Source organism: Spea bombifrons, chromosome 5 (assembly GCF_027358695.1).
Source record: "Spea bombifrons isolate aSpeBom1 chromosome 5, aSpeBom1.2.pri, whole genome shotgun sequence".
Taxonomy (NCBI): Eukaryota; Metazoa; Chordata; class Amphibia; order Anura; family Pelobatidae; genus Spea; species Spea bombifrons.
The window spans coordinates 44,162,797-44,182,828 of NC_071091.1; positions in this window are offsets into that span (position 1 = coordinate 44,162,797).

A 20,032-nucleotide genomic window follows, 5' to 3' on the forward strand; every position below is an offset into this window, starting at 1 on the left:
TTATTATGTTATGTCTTGTTATATTGAAAATTGAATAAATATGAGTTAAAGAAAAAAAAAAAGTAATGTTGTGGGGTGCAGTATGTGGAAGCTACATACAATACAGTATTTGGATGAAAACATGAAGCTATCTACAGTTAGCACCATACTTTTTTGCAAAAAAACTTTTTTTGTTTCTAATTCACCAAAACTGCTTTAAATCATGCCTTCAGCAGCCCAAATAACAACCAACATGAAAGTAATGTTGTGGGGTGCAGTATGTGGAAGCTACAAGCAATACAGTATTTGGATGAAAACATGAAGCTCTCTACACTTAGCACCATACTTTTTTGCAAAAAAACTTTTTTTTTTTCTAATTCACCAAAACTGCTTTAAATCATGCCTTCAGCAGCCCAAATAACAACCAACATTAAAGTAATGTTGTGGGATGCAGTATGTGGAAGCTACACGCAATACAGTATTTGGATGAAAACATGAAGCTCTCTACACTTAGCACCATACTTTTTTGCAAAAAAACTTTTTTTGTTTCTAATTCACCAAAACTGCTTTCAATCATGCCTTCAGCAGCCCAAATAACAACCAACATAAAAGTAATGTTGTGGGGTGCAGTATGTGGAAGCTACAAGCAATACAGTATTTGGATGAAAACATGAAGCTATCTACACTTAGCACCATAGTTTTTTGCAAAAAAAAACTTTTTTTGTTTCTAATTCACCAAAACTGCTTTAAATCATGCCTTCAGCAGCCCATTCAACAACCAACATGAAAGTAATGTTGTGGGGTGCAGTATGTGGAAGCTACAAGCAATACAGTATTTGGATGAAAACATGAAGCTATCTACACCTAGGACCATACTTTTTTGCAAAAAAAACATTTTTTGTTTCTAATTCACCAAAACTGCTTTAAATCATGCCTTCAGCAGCCCAAATAACAACCAAGATAAAAGTAATGTTGTGGGATGCAGTATGTGGAAGCTACAAGCAATACAGTATTTGGATGAAAACATGAAGCTATCTACACCTAGGACCATACTTTTTTGCAAAAAAACTTTTTTTGTTTCTAATTCACCAAAACTGCTTTAAATCATGCCTTCAGCAGCCCATTCAACAACCAACATGAAAGTAATGTTGTGGGATGCAGTATGTGGAAGCTACAAGCAATACAGTATTTGGATGAAAACATGAAGCTATCTACACTTAGCACCATACTTTTTTTCAAAAAAACTTTTTTTGTTTCTAACTCACCAAAACTGCTTTAAATCATGCCTTCAGCAGCCCAAATAACAACCAACATAAAAGTAATGTTGTGGGGTGCAGTATGTGGAAGCTACAAGAAATACAGTATTTGGATGAAAACATGAAGCTATCTACACTTAGCACCATACTTTTTTGCAAAAAAACTTTTTTTGTTTAGGGGGACAGACAGGGCGATCTGTCACAAAGACCGGGATCGCCGAACAGTGTGTTGTCTGCCTGGCGCTCGAGTTCGGCACATCGCAGATCGGGTTGACAGATTACTGGGAGGGGCTGGAGAAGACCCAGCTGTCATGGTGCACATTGGCACCAATGACAAAGTAAGAGGTAGGCGGAGTGTCCTTAAAAATGATTTCAGGGACTTAGGTAGCAAGCTCAAGGCGAGGACCTCCAAGGTAGTATTTTCTGAAATATTACCTGTACCACCACGTAAACAAGTGGCTCAGAAGCTGGTGTAGGAAGGAGGGGTTTGGGTTCATGGAGAACTGGGCCGACTTCTCTGTCGGATACAGGCTCTACGGTAGGGACGGGCTGCACCTCAATGGGGAGGGTGCAGCTGTGCTCGGGGAGAAGATGGCCAGAAGGGTGGAGGAGTGTTTAAACTAGGGAAAGGGAGGGAGGGAAACTACAATATAGAAGGGGAAGATAGTATAGCTAGAGAGCTGGGGCTTATAAATGTACTTGGGGGTGGAGCGGAGGGAGGGGTTAGAATAGTTAATAGGGATAGGCTTCGTAAGAGAAAAAACCATACACCTCTAAATTGTATGCTTACTAATGCCAGAAGTCTGACCAATAAAACTGGCGAACTGGAGTTAATAATGTCTGCAGAAAATTATGACATAGTGGGTATAACAGAGACATGGTTGGATGATAGCTATGACTGGGCGGTTCACATACAGGGTTATAGTCTATTCAGGAAGGATCGGAAAAAACGAAAAGGGGGAGGAGTTTGCCTTTATGTAAAGTCCAGCCTAAAGGCCACACTGCGGGAGAATATATGTGAGGGAAATGATGATGTGGAGTCATTATGGGTAGAAATATATGGAAAGAAAAATAATAAAATACTGATCGGGGTTTGCTATAAGCCACCAAATATAATTGAAGCAGCAGAAGATCAATTATTAAAGCAAGTAAACAAGGCAGCAAATCACAATGAGGTTGTTATTATGGGGGACTTTAACTATCCCGACATAAACTGGGAAACCGAGACCTGTGAATCTCATAAAGGAAACCGCTTTCTGACTATAAGTAAAGATAATTATCTGTCCCAAATGGTACAGGACCCAACCAGAGGGGGCGCTCTACTGGACTTAATATTAACCAACAGACCTGACAGAGTAACTAATGTGCAGGTCAGAGGGCACCTAGGAAATAGTGATCACAATATAATACATTATAACTTGTCGTTCAATAAGGGAACTCTTAGAGGAGCCACAAGAACTATGAACTTTAGGAAGGCAAAGTTTAAAATATCTTAAATTCTCACTGTGAAAAGTACATACCATATGGGAATAAAAGTGTCAGGAGCAAGAGAAAACCAATGTGGATAAATAAAAATTTAAAGGTGGCAATAAATGGCAAAAAAAGGCATTTAAGCTACTAAAACAGGAAGGCAGTGAGGAAGCACTAAGAAGCTATCGGGAAAAAAATAAAATATGTAAAAATCAGATAAAAGCAGCAAAAGTGGCGACAGAAAGACTCATTGCCAAAGAGAGTGAAACAAACCCCAAAATGTTCTTTAACTATATAAATAGTAAAAAGGTTAAAAATGAAAGCGTCGGCCCCTTAAAAAGTAATGAGGGAGACGTTATAGACGGGGATCAGGAAAAAGCGAATCTATTAAATATATTCTTCTCTGCTGTATTCACAGAGGAAAATGAAATGCCAGGTAATATACAGCAGGATGAGATAAATGCCCCAGTACATGTCGCCTGTCTAACCCAGGAAGAAGTGCAGTGCCGCCTAAAAAAAATCAAAATAGACAAATCACCAGGTCCAGATGGCATTCACCCCCGCGTTCTAAGGGAGTTAAGTAATGTAATAGACAGACCCCTATTTCTAATATTCAAGGACTCTATAGTGACCGGGTCTGTTCCCCAGGACTGGCGCATAGCAAATGTTGTGCCAATATTCAAAAAGGGGACAAAAAGTGACCCGGGGAATTATAGGCCTGTTAGTTTAACTTCTGTTGTATGTAAACTGTTTGAGGGTTTCCTAAGAGATGCTATTTTGGAGAATATCAATGAAAATAAATGTATGACTCCATATCAGCATGGGTTTACAAGGGATCGGTCCTGTCAAACTAACCTGATCAGCTTTTATGAGGAGGTGAGCTCAAGACTGGATCGGGGTGAATCGCTGGATGTCGTATATCTTGATTTTTCCAAAGCATTTGATACGGTGCCACATAAAAGGCTGGTACATAAAATGAGAATGCTTGGGCTGGGGGAGAATGTGTGTATGTGGGTAAGTAACTGGCTCAGTGATAGGAAACAGAGGGTGGTTATTAATGCTACATACTCTGAGTGGGTGACTGTTACTAGTGGGGTACCACAGGGGTCAGTTTTGGGTCCTATTCTTTTTAATATATTTATTAATGACCTTGTAGAGGGATTGTATAGTAAAGTATCAATCTTTGCAGACGATACTAAGCTCTGTAACGTGGTTAACACAATAGAGGACAGTGCACGATTACAAATGGATCTGCATAGGTTGGAGGCTTGGGCTGGGATGTGGCAGATGAGGTTCAACACAGTTAAATGTAAGATTATGCACATGGGGAAGAAAAATCCAGGCTGGGAATATGTATTAAATGGGAAAACACTGGGGACGACTGACATGGAAAAGGACTTAGGAGTCTTGGTTAACAGTAAATTTACTTGTAGCGACCAGTGTCGGGCAGCTGCTGCTAAGGCAAATAAAATCATGGGGTGCATCAAAAGGGGCATGGATGCCCACGACAAGGAAATAATTCTACCATTGTACAAGTCACTAGTCAGACCACACATGGAATACTGTGTACAGTACTGGGCACCAGTGTACAAGAAAGATATAGTGGAGCTGGAGAGGGTTCAAAGACGGGCAACCAGAGTAATAAAGGGAATGGAAGGACTACAGTACCCAGAAAGATTATCAGAATTAGGGTTATTTAGTTTGGAAAAAAGATGGTTTAGGGGGGACTTAATAACTATGTATAAATATATAAGGGGGCAGTACAGAGATCACTCCCAGGACCTATTTATACCCAGGACTGTATCTATAACAAGGGGACATCCTCTACGGCTGGAGGAAAGAAGGTTTCTACACCAGCACAGACGGGGGTTCTTTACAGTAAGAGCGGTGAGACTATGGAACTCTCTGCCAGAGGAAGTGGTAATGGTAAACTCAATAAAAGAGTTTAAAAGGAGCCTGGATGTGTTTCTTGAAAGCAATAATATTACAAGTTATGGATAGTAGATCAATAGGGACAGAACGTTGATCCAGGGATTTATTCTGATTGCCATATTTGGGAAGGAATTTTCCCCCTGGTATTGGGCAATTGGCATCTGCTTCATAAGGGTTTTTTGCCTTCCTCTGGATCAACACGGTAGGGACACAATATGTATATAGGTTGAACTTGATGGACTTTGGTCTTTTTTCAACCTTATGAACTATGTTACTATGTTACTATGTTTCTAATTCACCAAAACTGCTTTAAATCATGCCTTCAGCAGCCCAAATAACAACCAACTTTAAAGTAATGTTGTGGGATGCAGTATGTGGAAGCTACACGCAATACAGTATTTGGATGAAAACATGAAGCTATCTACACTTAGCACCATACTTTTTTTGCAAAAAAACTTTTTTTGTTTCTAATTCACCAAAACTGCTTTAAATCATGCCTTCAGCAGCCCAAATAACAACCAACATAAAAGAATGTTGTGGGGTGCAGTATGTGGAAGCTACAAGCAATACAGTATTTGGATGAAAACATGAAGCTATCTACACCTTGTCAGATATTTTATGCTAGAAAACATGTATTCTATATATTCTGTATTTACATGAGCACAAAATGCAGTCAGAGCCATTTTATTTTATTTAATCATATAACGGTTATTTCTGTGTGTCTTTGTTCCCTCTATAATTGAGAACAAAGAAGTACTCAGTATATATCATCCTATGAATGTTATCTTCCATGAGAAAGTTAAGGAGTAGACACTGCATATCCTTAGGAATGTAAATTGGAATGGGGGATACGTCGTAAGACCACCAAAACCTAATTTACTACCTAGGAGGCAATGTCTGGAGATATGGGTGACTACAAAGACCTGATTTACTATCTAGGAGGTAACATCTGAAGATAAGGTGACCAAGGATAAATTCCTAACACATATGTAATGGTCTTAAGTTATTTCTTAGACCAGAGCGTCTCTCGCAGGTAAATTAAGAAATTACAAGGGTGTAAATATGATTAGAAGTCCTAATTATAATGGGTAAAACCCACCGTTATGATTGGATAATTCCAATCAAGAGGTGGAGGCTATGATAATAAGCTATGTCTTTAAAAGCTTATGTCTTTAATAACTTAAAAAACTCACCTTAAAAACTCACCTTAAAGACTCACCTTAAAAACGGACCTGAAAAACGCACCCTGAAACAGACAGACCCTGACGGACTCATTTCATTTAATTTACCCCAAAGAATCGGAATCTCAAGATCCTGGCACCATAATCTTACTCTTAGAACTACTTTGAGTCCCAACCTATATAACTTTTAGTAAATTATATTTCTTTCCACTTAATTTCTTGCCACTGAACCTGGATTAACTTCTACAAGGACCGGTTGGACAACAGCAACAAGTGGTGGTAATTATAATTATTTTATTATTCTAAATAGAGGTGAATTTTGTCTTCTTCATATAGAATTCCCTTTTTCTGGGAAGTAGTATATTGCATTATTGTATATGACGGCTTGTGAGACTGCAGCTTATAACCCGTGATAATGACAATAATGAAAAGGTATTTTTACCTGTAGATGAAGTTTGACATTATTTGCATCTATTAGGAATTTCACTAATACTCTTAGACATTATTAAATTATTTTTAATTGTCATATTAGTTAAACTAATATAATAGAGTTAGTGATCTTTTTATTACCACCCTGATTATCATTTTTGGTTGCTGAGTGGGATGGAAATTAATTGTGTGTGTTAGACTCATAAAGTATTAATTACTATTGATAACTTTCGATAATATACCGTATTTGCATATACTGCAATTTGAAATGTTTAAGTACTTTGTATTTTATATTATGCACGGTGTGACTCATATATAGATTTTATAAATTGTCTTCACAATAAATAATATTTTTGATTGATTATCATTGTGATGTATATCTAATTTGAATTATAATTTTCGGCGATCTGAAAGGATTTAGGATCGGAGATAAAATATAGGGTATCTCCTTAAATTAATATTGTGGATGTGGTACTACAATATTTGGTAGCGTCGTTATTTTGCGTGTGTGATAAAATAATGGTTTTACCGATTTTGTCTCATTAATATCCCTAACAACCTAAGACCATACTTTTTTGCAAAAAAACTTTTTTTGTTTCTAATTCACCAAAACTGCTTTAAATCATGCCTTCAGCAGCCCAAATAACAACCAACATAAAAGTAATGTTGTGGGATGCAGTATGTGGAATCTTCACGCAATACAGTATTTGGATGAAAACATGAAGCCATCTACACTTAGCACCATACTTTTTTGCAAAAAAAACTTTTTTGTTTCTAATTCACCAGAACTGCTTTAAATCATGCCTTCAGCAGCCCAAATAACAACCAACATAAAAGTAATGTTGTGGGATGCAGTATGTGGAAGCTACAAGCAATACAGTATTTGGATGAAAACATGAAGCTATCTACACCTAGGACCATACTTTTTTGCAAAAAAACTTATTTTGTTTCTATTTCACCAAAACTGCTTTAAATCATGCCTTCAGCAGCCCATTCAACAACCAACATGAAAGTAATGTTGTGGGATGCAGTATGTGGAAGCTACAAGTAATACAGTATTTGGATGCAAACATGAAGCTATCTACACCTAGGACCATACTTTTTTGCAAAAAAACTTTTTTTGTTTCTAATTCACCAAAACTGCTTTAAATCATGCCTTCAGCAGCCCAAATACCAACCAACATAAAAGTAATGTTGTGGGGTGCAGTATGTGGAAGCTACAAGCAATACAGTATTTGGATGAAAACATGAAGCTATCTACACCTAGGACCATACATTTTTGCAAAAAAACTTTTTTTGTTTCTAATTCACCAAAACTGCTTTAAATCATGCCTTCAGCAGCCCATTCAACAACCAACATGAAAGTAATGTTGTGGGATGCAATATGTGGAAGCTACAAGCAATACAGTATTTGGATGAAACATGAAGCTATCTACACCTAGGACCATACTTTTTTGCAAAAAAACTTTTTTTTGTTTCTAATTCACCAAAACTGCTTTAAATCATGCCTTCAGCAGCCCATTCAACAACCAACATGAAAGTAATGTTGTGGGATGCAGTATGTGGAAGCTACAAGCAATACAGTATTTGGATGCAAACATGAAGCTATCTACACTTAGCACCATACTTTTTTGCAAAAAAACTTTTTTTGTTTCTAACTCACCAAAACTGCTTTAAATCATGCCTTCAGCAGCCCAAATAACAACCAACATAAAAGTAATGTTGTGGGATGCAGTATGGAAGCTACAAGCAATACAGTATTTGGATGAAAACATGAAGCTATCTACACCTAGGACCATACTTTTTTGCAAAAAAACTTTTTTTGTTTCTAATTCACCAAAACTGCTTTAAATCATGCCTTCAGCAGCCCATTCAACAACCAACATGAAAGTAATGTTGTGGGATGCAGTATGTGGAAGCTACAAGAAATATAGTATTTGGATGAAAACATGAAGCTATCTACACTTAGCACCATACTTTTTTGCAAAAAAACTTTTTTTGTTTCTAATTCACCAAAACTGCTTTAAATCATGCCTTCAGCAGCCCAAATAACAATCAACATAAAAGTAATGTTGTGGGATGCAGTATGTGGAATCTTCAAGCATTATAGTATTTGGATGAAAACATGAAGCTATCTACACTTAGCACCATACTTTTTTGCAAAAAAACTTTTTTTGTTTCTAATTCACCAAAACTGCTTTAAATCATGCCTTCAGCAGCCCAAATAACAACCAACATAAAAGTAATGTTGTGGGGTGCAGAATGTGGAAGCTACAAGCAATACAGTATTTGGATGAAAACATGAAGCTATCTACACTTAGCACCATACTTTTTTTGCAAAAAAACTTTTTTTTTTCTAATTCACCAAAACTGCTTTAAATCATGCCTTCAGCAGCCCAAATAACAACCAACATAAAAGTAATGTTGTGGGATGCAGTATGTGGAATCTTCAAGCAATATAGTATTTGGATGAAAACATGAAGCTATCGGGGGGCGTGGTCTGGCTGCCTAACCGCATGGACGTGTCTCACTAAAGCTCCGCTGCTATACCAGCCGAATATAGCTTATTTACGTTTTTTTTTTCTTTTTTTTGGTTCTTTTTTTTTTTATTTTCATCCTTACCGTATTGGGCATCTGCTACGATGACCTCTAAGCAACCGAAACGCTCCACGCACAAGCTGCAGCAGTATTTCCCGAAGCGGGCTAGGCCGCCTTTTTCAGCACAAGATGGCGACGACCCTCCGCTCTCAGCTTCTCAGCCGGAGGTGGAGGACGAGGATGAGACGATGGATGCTCCGGTCACTACTCACCTTCTGCAAAACATGCTTGACGGTATGCGAGTGGCTATGACCTCGGAGATTAAGGACATGCTGTCTGAGATTAAATCGGACCTCCAGCAACTGGGCTCCCGCACGGATCGTATGGAGGGGAAGTTTGAGGATTTCGCCTCTGCTTTCAATGACCTGGTGGATCGGCATAACACCTTGGAAGATCAGGTCCAGACAATGCAAGTCAAGGTTACAGACTTGGAAGACCGCTCCCGCAGGAACAATCTCCGCATTCCGGGAATCCCGGAGGAGGTGACCATGGCGGCCCTGCCGGAATATGTCTCCACTTTCTTTTGCTCCTTGCTTCCTGATGTTCCCCCTTTGGACTTTCTCCTCGACCGTATCCACCGCATTCCCAAGCCAAAATCTCTACCATCACACATCCCTCGTGATGTTATTGTTCGTCTGCATTATTTTCACTCCAAGGACGCTCTCCTGAGATGTGCCCGTGCTTTCTCTACTTTACCTGACCCTTACGCTGCCCTCCATCTATATGCTGATCTCTCTGCTGCTACTCTTGCTCAACGACGTTCCTTCGTCCCGATCACCACTGCTCTACGGGCCAACAACATACCTTACCGGTGGGGTTTTCCAGTCAAGCTTCTCGTGACCAGGAATGGCGTGCACTCCACTGTCTTGACCCCCGCTGATGGCCTGCAGCTTCTCCATCTCTGGGGCATTGTGGTTGATCGCCTGCCCGCCGACGCTGCGCCTCCGGAGCCAGTTCCAGCCCGCGGACTCTCGGCAGAGTGGGAACTTGTTGCTTCTAGCAAGCGTAAAGACCGACGCCGCTTCACCCGCGGTCCTCCTACGACTCAGCCCGGCGTACCTTCTCAGCTTACCTGAACCTGCTGTCTCCCGCTTGGCTCTTTGACCACACACTATTTTGGGTCATGTTTGGTTTAAGGGTTATGTGCCTTTTTAGCCTGTATGGGGGGTTTGCTTTTTTCCTGCGGCAGTTTAGTTACCGGGCCTTTATATAGTGTTCCCCCTCTGGGGGCTGTTTTTCTGTTTGCCTCTTCGTGGGGTTAATTTACACCTACACATACGCTCACTTACTGTTCCGTGGGCCATGGACTACAGGCCGGTCGTCTGTGTCCATCTGTGATTCATATTGTTTTTCGTTCTCACCTACGTGCCCCCCTTATGTTTCTTACGAGGTTCTGATTATTTAGATATGTGCGACTTCCTGTTTATTTTTTTATTTTTTTATAACATCTATTGGTTCTCACATTACTACGGGGCCTGCGGCTCAGCCTTACGTGCTTTTGTATGTACATCCTTTTTATTTAGCTTCATCCTTACGCATATCTGAGGCTACTTCTTGGCTGTGCACTCATTCATCCACATGTTCGCACACACATATCTATATTAGGCTTTTGTTTCTTTCTGGGCCTCTGTTGTTTTGATTTCCATACATACGTCTACATAAACATATTTGCTTATGTGCCATCCATTTTTTTGCGTACCGACCTGCCTTTGCTATGATGTGTTTGGGGGATCTGGTCGCCCTATTATAGTTCTTGCTGGGCCTCGGTTGGTTGGTGCACGCATTTATCGACAGGTTTGCGCACACGCACATATGCGACTACTCTCTCTCTACCAGTCGTTCCTCGTTATACTTCCATTCCTGTGGGGTGTCTCTGTGGTTTGGATTTATATTCCTACATTTACATTTACACTCATATTGATACGACATTCATTCGTATATGTTCCGGCCCGCCTTTGTTCTGTTGGCCCCTCATGTTTTCTCCATCCATCTGGTGCCTGCCCATTTAGCGGGTTCGGGTCGCCCCTCCCGCATGCTGACCTTGGTTCATATAGGGTCTCTCGTCACATACATATGCACATATACATTTCTACATGCTTCCCCTCCCCCTTTTTTTTTATTTATTAATTTATTTATTTCATTTATTTATTTTTTGTAATATTTTTTTTTTTTTTGTTGTTGTTTCTTTTATTTACATATTGGTTCTCATTGGCTGGTGTTTCTGCGCCCTCTCTACTTATTTTCCTACATATCCCTTGGTGTTGGTTGTATGTGGGAATATATTGTGGCCTAGTTTCGTCTGCTGCGATTCAGGCCTAAAACTCGATTGTTTAGTTTCTCTCTTCCTTTCTCTCTCTTGCCTTTTGTCTTGTGTGTTGTCCTTTTGTGGTTGTCCTTGTGTTTTTCTTCCTCTGTTTCCTTTGCCCTCTTGTTGCTGACTATGTCCGCCGTTACGCTGCTTTCCATTAATGCTAAGGGCCTTAATACTATCCACAAACGTCATATGCTTCTCCAAGAAGCAAGATCTCGCGATGCCTCGGTTGTCATGGTCCAAGAGACTCATCTCCTCAAAACAGCCTCGTTTGACTTCCAAATACTACCCCCTGGACTTTCACGCTTCTTCCACTAGTAAGAAACTCGGCGTAGCCATTCTGTTTCGCAGAGATGTCCAGTTTCAACTCATTTCCAAAGTCTGTGATCCTCAAGGTCGTTACCTCATTCTCCGCGGCAATTTCAACGGTATTGACTGTACGTTCCTCAATGTGTATTCTCCTAACTGTAACCAGCTCTCCTTTCTGGCTCGGGTGTTCGCCAAGCTGCAGAAAGTTGCTGAGGGTCGGATTTTTGTTGGCGGGGACTTTAATCTGCTCCCGATTCCGTCTCTTGACTCCTCTGCCAAAATGTCTTCTAAATATTTGAGGTCTCTGACTCTTCAAGGTACCCGTTTCCAGGACTTACTGCACCACCACATGTTATTTGATACTTGGAGGAATACTCATCCGCTCGATAGAGATTACTCGTTCTACTCAACAGCACACGCTAGTTACTCCAGGATTGACCTGATCCTCGTGGATAAGCTTACCTTGCAGACAATAACGAAAGCAGCTATCGGGCCTATCACTTGGTCTGACCATGCCCCAATTTGGACTACCTTTGATCTCTATTCTCGATGTCCTGCTTCTTCTAGATGGAGGCTGAACGAGAGTTTGCTCCAGCATGCTGATGTTTCTATTGAGGTGTCTGACTCTCTTTCTGAGTACTTTCGGCTTAATGATACCCCGGATATCGTCCCTTCCACCTTATGGCTGGCCCACAAAGCTGTGGTTCGTGGCTGTTTTATTAAATTGGCCTCCCGCCGGAAACGTGCTTTCATGAAATCCGTTTTTGATCTCACTCAACGCTTGACAGCTCTGGAAATAGCTAATAAGGCCTCGTGGTCTGATGATACTTACCGCCAACTTACTGCTGTTCGGTCAGAATTACTCCAACTGCAATTACAACGTACGGAATACATGCTCCGGAGGCTTCAGCAAACGTATTATGCCAAGGGTAACAAGGCGGACTCTTTGCTTGCCAGGAAGCTCACTCAGCGCTCAGCTCAAACTACAGCGCATTATCTTCAAACTCCTGAAAAGGCGTCGACTCTATAACCCCAAAGATATTGGAGACAGCTTTGCGGATTACTATGACTTGTTGTATAATTTACATTCTCAACCGTCTGTCGTCCAGCCGTCGCAAGCCTCCTTTTCCTCTTTCCTGCGTTCGCTTCCTATCCCTGCTCTGCCAAGGACTCAGTGGGACTCTCTCATTGCTCCTCCATCGATAGAGGAGATAGAGGCGGTACTCCAGGGACTCAAATCTCACAAGGCTCCTGGGCCGGATGGCCTACCGAATTCGTACTACCAGAAATTTTGCTCCATCTTGGCTCCACATATTTGCTCCTTATTTGGCTATTTTATGTCTGCATCGTCCTTGCCTGCGGAAATGACGGAGGCGCAGATCGTTACTATTCCCAAGCCTGGTAAGCCTCCTACTCTTTGTGTTAATTACAGGCCGATTTCATTACTGAATACGGACACAAAACTTTTTTCACGGTTTTTGGCCCTACGACTTAACAGCCTACTTCCGTCGCTGATCTCAAATGATCAAGTGGGCTTTGTTTTGGGCCGTCAACCATCTGACAATACTCGTAAGATTATCAACATCGTCCACCTAGCCAATACTACTAAAGCGCCGTGTCTTCTCCTGTCCTTAGACGCGGAGAAGGCGTTCGACCGCCTTCATTGGGGATACTTGAAAGCTACCTTGGAGGCGTTTCATCTCCCGGACCAGTTCATTAATGCAGTCCTTCTCCTTTACAGCGGCCCTTCTGCCAGGGTGTGCTCCTCTGGATTCCTCTCTAAGCCTTTTCACATCCGTAATGGTACCCGTCAGGGGTGCCCACTCTCCCCACTTCTCTTTGCGCTGGCCATGGAACCCTTGGCGATTGCGATACGGAATGATCCTGAAATTCAGGGGTTTTCTGCTCATGCCACGGAGTTCAAGATTAGCCTCTATGCGGATGACGTGCTCTTGACGATCACGGAGCCCATGCAATCTTTGCCGCGGTTACATGCGTTGTTGGACTCTTTCAGTGCCGTCTCCTACTATAAAATCAACTGGGGCAAATCCCAGGCCCTTAATGTTGGATACCCTTCCTCGTTGGTGACTACGCTTTCGTCCTCCTTTCCGTATGACTGGCGCTCAGACTTCCTTCCATACCTGGGGATCCGTATTACCAAGTCCACCCACACTTTATTCAAGCACAACTTTCTCCTCCTTTGGAACAGGATTCAAGAGGATCTTAACCGGTGGTCCAAGTTGGAGGTATCCTGGCTGGGGCGTATCACGGCGTTTAAAATGAACGTGCTACCTAAGCTCTTGTATTTTTTTCGTACGCTTCCTGTTGTTCTCCCGGCTGCCTTCCTGCGGACTATTAGGTCCCGCCTCATCAAATTTATCTGGTCCCATAAACGCCCACGGCTATCCACGACACTCTTGCAGCGGCCCAAGTTCTCCGGAGGTTTAGGGGTCCCGAATGTTCAACTCTATTACTTGGCTGCCAATCTCGCTCAGACTCTGCTGCTTTTCTCGGGCACTTCGCAAGTGGCATGGGTCGATCAGGAGGTCCTATTTACGCGACCTTACCGGATTGCTGATCTTCTGTGGCTCCCTAAGTCCCTTCGGCCACCTATGCTGGATGCATTACCCACAACGAAGCAGTCTCTTGCTGTCTGGGATAAGTATCGATGTATTCTACGCTTCCCATCCTTGGTCTCAAGGTTTGCTCCCCTCTCAGTTTTGCAGTCTCTCCTCCCACACACATCCTTGGACACGTGGATCCGAAATGGAGTCCGGTCGATCTCGCAACTTTTTCATCAATCTCACGTACGTTCTTTTCAGGATCTGTGTACTGATTTTCATCTTCCGCGTCAGGACTTCTTCAAGTATCTTCAGCTTCGCTCTGTTATGCAGAAGTCTATTTCTTCGGAGCCGGCTACCCCTATCGTCCAGATGTGTCTCCGGGCCCCGTTGGTTCCCAAGGCCATCTCTATGTGCTACCTGGCTCTGTTGAACCCCTCCACGAATGCCAAGCTCTCCTATATGGTCGCATGGGAGCGGGAATTGGGCCGTGCCTTCGATGTTTCCGACTGGTTTGGAGCTCTTTCCACGATTCGAGGCGTGTCGAAGAATGTGACTCACTTTGAGACTAACAGAAAGATTCTCTTTAGATGGTACTATGTCCCGACCACGTTGGCGTCCATATTTCCGACAGTGTCCCCATTATGTTGGCGTCAGTGTGGTGCCTGGGGTTCGATGGCACATATATGGTGGGAATGTCCAGCTCTTCGCAGTTATTGGAACGATGTTTTCGATCTCAGTGCACGTCTTCTCTCCATTCCGCTTCCGAGGTCCCTTGAATTGGCGCTTCTCGACATGTTCCCGGAAGACCTCTCTGGCCCTCATGGTAAACTGCTGGCTCATGTTCTTATTGCTGCTAAGATCAGTATCGCCAAGAAGTGGAAATCTCCATCTTCTCCCTCTATCCATGATGTTCTTTATTCTCTTGCTACGACCTGCCAATACGAGAGGGCAGCCCATTTTGCCGCCAACACCCCACATATCATTGAGGAGACTTGGGATTGCTGGATCCGGTTTTATCGGGACCAATTTGGCCATACCCCTTCCGGCTTTCTGTTAGGATCATTTCGCACACCATGGTACCTTAAGGTCACTGCAGCTTCATAGGTCCGCTGCATACGCTAGTGATGTGGGCCGCATTCTCTCATCTTTACCCCCACCCCCTTCCCTTGTCTCCACCCGTCTTGTTGTTTCCCTATGTGTGTCTGTCCTCTCTCTGTGTTGTCTGGTGTTTTTTTTTTTTTTTTGTACTTCTATGTCTATGTTTTCCTTTATTGTCTTTGGTCCTTTTTCTGTCCATGTGTCAGTATGCCATCTGTACTACGTATATTTTATTGAATTTCCATTTTTATTGTTATTACTGTGATCTTTTGTATTCATTGTCTCTTTTTGCTTTGGTTGGTCTATTGTAAACCCAATAAACTTTAAGTGTTAAAAAAAATATATATATATTTTAATAAAACATGAAGCTATCTACACTTAGCACCATACTTTTTTGCAAAAAAACTTTTTTTGTTTCTAATTCACCAAAACTGCTTTAAATCATGGCTTCAGCAGCCCAAATAACAACCAACATAAAAGTAATGTTGTGGGGTGCAGTATGTGGAAGCTGCAAGCAATACAGTATTTGGATGAAAACATGAAGCTATCTACACCTAGGACCATACTTTTTTGCAAAAAAACTTTTTTTGTTTCTAATTCACCAAAACTGCTTTAAATCATGCCTTCAGCAGCCCATACAACAACCAACATGAAAGTAATGTTGTGGGATGCAGTATGTGGAAGCTACAAGCAATACAGTATTTGGATGAAAACATGAAGCTATCTACACCTAGGACCATACTTTTTTGCAAAAAAACTTTTTTTGTTTCTAAATCACCAAAACTGCTTTAAATCATGCTTTTAGCAGCCCATACAACAACCAAATGAAAGTAATGTTGTGGGACGCAGTATGTGGAAGCTACAAGCAATATATTATTTGGATGAAAACATGAAGCTATTTACACCTAGGACCATACTTTTTTGCAAAAAAACTTTTTTTGTTTCTAATTCACCAAAACTGCTTTAAATCATGCCTTCAGCAGCCCAAATAACAACCAACATAAAAGTAATGTTGTGGGATGCAGTATGTGGAAGCTTCACGCAATACAGTATTTGGATGAAAACATGAAGCTATCTACACTTAGCACCATACTTTTTTGCAAAAAAACTTTTTTGTTTCTAATTCACCAAAACTGCTTTAAATCATGCCTTCAGCAGCCCATACAACAACCAACATGAAAGTAATGTTGTGGGATGCAGTATGTGGAAGCTACAAGCAATACAGTATTTGGATGAAAACATGAAGCTATCTACACCTACGACCATACTTTTTTGCAAAAAAAACTTTTTTTTTTTCTAATTCACCAAAACTGCTTTAAATCATGCCCTCAGCAGCCCATACAACAACCAACATGAAAGTAATGTTGTGGGATGCAGTATGTTGAAGCTACAAGCAATACAGTATTTGGATGAAAACATGAAGCTATCTACACCTAGGAACTTATTTTTTTGCAAAAAAACTTTTTTTGTTTCTAATTCACTAAAACTGCTTTAAATCATGCCCTCAGCAGCCCATACAACAACCAACATGAAAGTAATGTTGTGGGATGCAGTATGTGGAAGCTACAAGCAAGAAAGTAATGAAAACCAGTAAGAAAAGGAATATTCAGGGAAAAAGGAATTGGTAACAATACTTCCCTTCTTCCGTTGACCGGATACCCACCTGCAGCCCGTAAAAAACATTCTCCAGGTGTTTGAAATATGCAAGAAAGACCACTAGGGGGCGCTCAAGTATACCGGTAGAAAAAGTGTAGTAGTATATGCAGACAATCAAACTGTATATCTATTGTATGCACTCACAATGTGTATGTTTATATTCAAGCCTCATGTACATCAAATCCTCCGGGTGACAGTATGGGGTATATATAAAAGGAAGCAGAAACACATAGGAACACAATGGTGTAGTATCAAGGAATTCTGGAACACGCCAGAGTGGATGTACACTTACTCTTTGTGTAGAAATGTATTGCCCATGTAGCTCAGATCTTTCTCCTGTGCTTGCCTCCGGATTTCCAGGTTATTATCCAGCTTTCAGCCGGTGTGGATGTGCATCCAGTAGGTAAAATTAAACAGATCAAGGGAAGGTGAAGAATTCCCAACCAGAAGAACATCATGAAATGTTTTATATGTATATATAAATGTGGTATAGAAGTAATATAAAATTAGAGCACTCATTAGTCCATCTTATGAGAATGTTTTTATATATGGCTCTCAGAGACAATCCATTATCAAATTATGTATATATGGGAAATATATATATATATTAAATATATAGATATTAGTTAAAAGATAATAAAATAAAAAATATATAAAATAAAAATATATAAAAAATTTATAAAAACATTCTGAATAAAAGTGTGCTAAGTTTATTAATAGGAAGGTATATTATGTCCTAATGAAATATATATTTCTATACCACTAAATGAATTGCTATAAATTAGAAATATTTTTAATAAATTAGTGAAGAATGTGTTGATTATCAATAAAATATGTATTTCTGTATGACCGTGTTGTGTCTTTTCATATTGTCTATACAAGCGTGGACACATTATAGTCGGGATAAAGGCCTTTTTTATTATATTATATTTTTAGTGTTCCTTTTTACATGTGGGATAGCAAGAATAAATGTATCCTGGGTAGATATTATAAAATTATATTAATATGGCGTATAGTAAAATTTATATTTTTAATGTTTCTTTTACATATAGGTCAAGATGTCCAGTTCCATATTTAGACCACCTTTTTATAAGTTTTAAGTTTAAAAATCCATTCGGTTTCACGCTTGGATAAGTTGTCTACTGTACTTCCGCCTCTCCAATTGTGAGGAACCCAATCTATGCCCATAATTTTTAAAGACTCAACAGAGAATTTCGGACACGTGTTACAGTGTCTAGGGACACTGTGTTTGACGTTCATATTTCTTATGTTCCCTAGGTGTTCTAATATCCTCTCTTTCATGGGTCTTATGGTCCTACCCACATATTGTAGGCCACATCCACACTCTAACAAATAGACTACATTATTGTGTATGTTAGACCTGTTCTTTGGCCTGTAAATTGATTGATTTTCTTGGGTAAGAAAGTGCACATCTTACAGTGACTACATTTATGAAATTCCTTGGGTTTATTTCCTATAAACATTAGAGGGTTGTGTTCTGCTACTTGTTTGGGTAGGATACTTGGGGCCAACAAAGTTTTTAATGATCCAGTTTTTTAAAAAATTATTTGCGGCTTGTCTGGTAGTATTGTGCCCAGAATTTCGTCATTTTTCAATACGTGCCAGTGATTATCTATATCGGTTTGATTTTGTTCGCTTGAGTATTGTATTGTGTAAAAAAGGAAAAACTAAAGTCCCTCTCTTTGGATGCTTTTAGTGTTGTGCTTTTATTCCCTAATAGTTGCTGTCTATCAATTGTTTCCACCTGGCGAAGACTGTCATTTAGCCTTTCCTCCGGATAGTTTTTCTCAATAAACTTTTGTTTTATTTATTTTGCTTTAATCTCAAAATCTTCACTTTTCGTGCAGTTTCTTTTTATCCTCAATAACTGGCCCTTAGGTATGTTATTAAGCCATTGAGGATGATGACAGCATGTATAATTTATATACCCATTTCTGTCCGTAGGTTTGCTGTAGTTCCTTGAGCATATTCGATCATCTTCCAAAAAGAGTTCTACATCTAGGAACTCAATCTGTTCAGTCTGTATGTTTGAGGTGAATTTCAAGTTGAATTCATTGTTGTTGTAGTTTATGAACACGTGTAGACTGTCCTTTGATCCTTTCCAAATAATGAGGATGTCGTCTATATATCTCTTCCAGAGCACCAGGTTTGCACCGTATGGGTTGTTGTTCCATATGAATTGGTCCTCCCATTCGGCTACGAATAGGTTAGCATAGCTCAGTGCAAACCTGGTGCCCATCGCTGTACCGCACAGTTGGAGGAAAAAATCTTCCTCGAACCAGAAGTAATTGTGTTTTAATATGTAGTTAATGCATTTCAGAATAAAAGATTTTTGTATTGGGTCCATATTAACATCTCTGGAAAGGGTCCTATTTACAGCCTCTAACCCCTGTTCATGGTCTATAATCGTATATAAGGAGGAAACGTCCATAGTGGTCCACAGCCACCCTGAGGACCATTGTATGTCTTTTAGTGTGTTGAGTAAATGCGTGGTGTCCTTAAGGTATGCTGGAATGATGGGGACATACTTCTGGAGAAAATGGTCAACATATTCAGAAGTATTGCATGTGAGGGAATCTATACCACTAATGATTGGTCTGCCGGGTGGTTCCTTCAGATTTTTATGAATTTTAGGAAGGAAGTAAAAAACCGGTAGTTTCGGATGTTCTTTTTTCAGGTAGATGAATTCCTTCTTATTCAGGACACCTTGTTCTAATCCTTCTTCCAGTATATCATATAGGGCTGAACAGAATTCCTTTTTGGGGTCTTTATTTAACTTCCTGTAGGTGATGGTATCTTCCAGGATTCTTTTGGACTCTTTCATATAGTAAAGCCGATAAGCCGATCCATTACTGTTGCTCCCCCTTTATTGGCCTGTTTCACTACTATATTGTGTTTATCTTTTAATGAACGTAGTGCTGTTTGTTCATTTTTGCTTAGGTTATGTGTTTTAGTTTTGTTGTCTAATTTTTCCAAGTCCCTTTGTATGAGGTCGGTGAACGCTTCGATATGTTCGCTTTTTTCATTTTGCGGGAAAAATTTAGATTTGGGTTTAAGGTTCCTGTGTGAGAAATGCTTTGCAGTTGTGTCCTCATTTATGTCTACTCTCTCAGGTCTGCAAAAAAATCTTTTGACCATCAATTTCCTTAAATATTTCTGAGTATCTAAAAAAAGTTGGAATTGGTTGGGGCCTTTGACTGGGGCGAATTTTAGGCCTTTCCTAAGCAG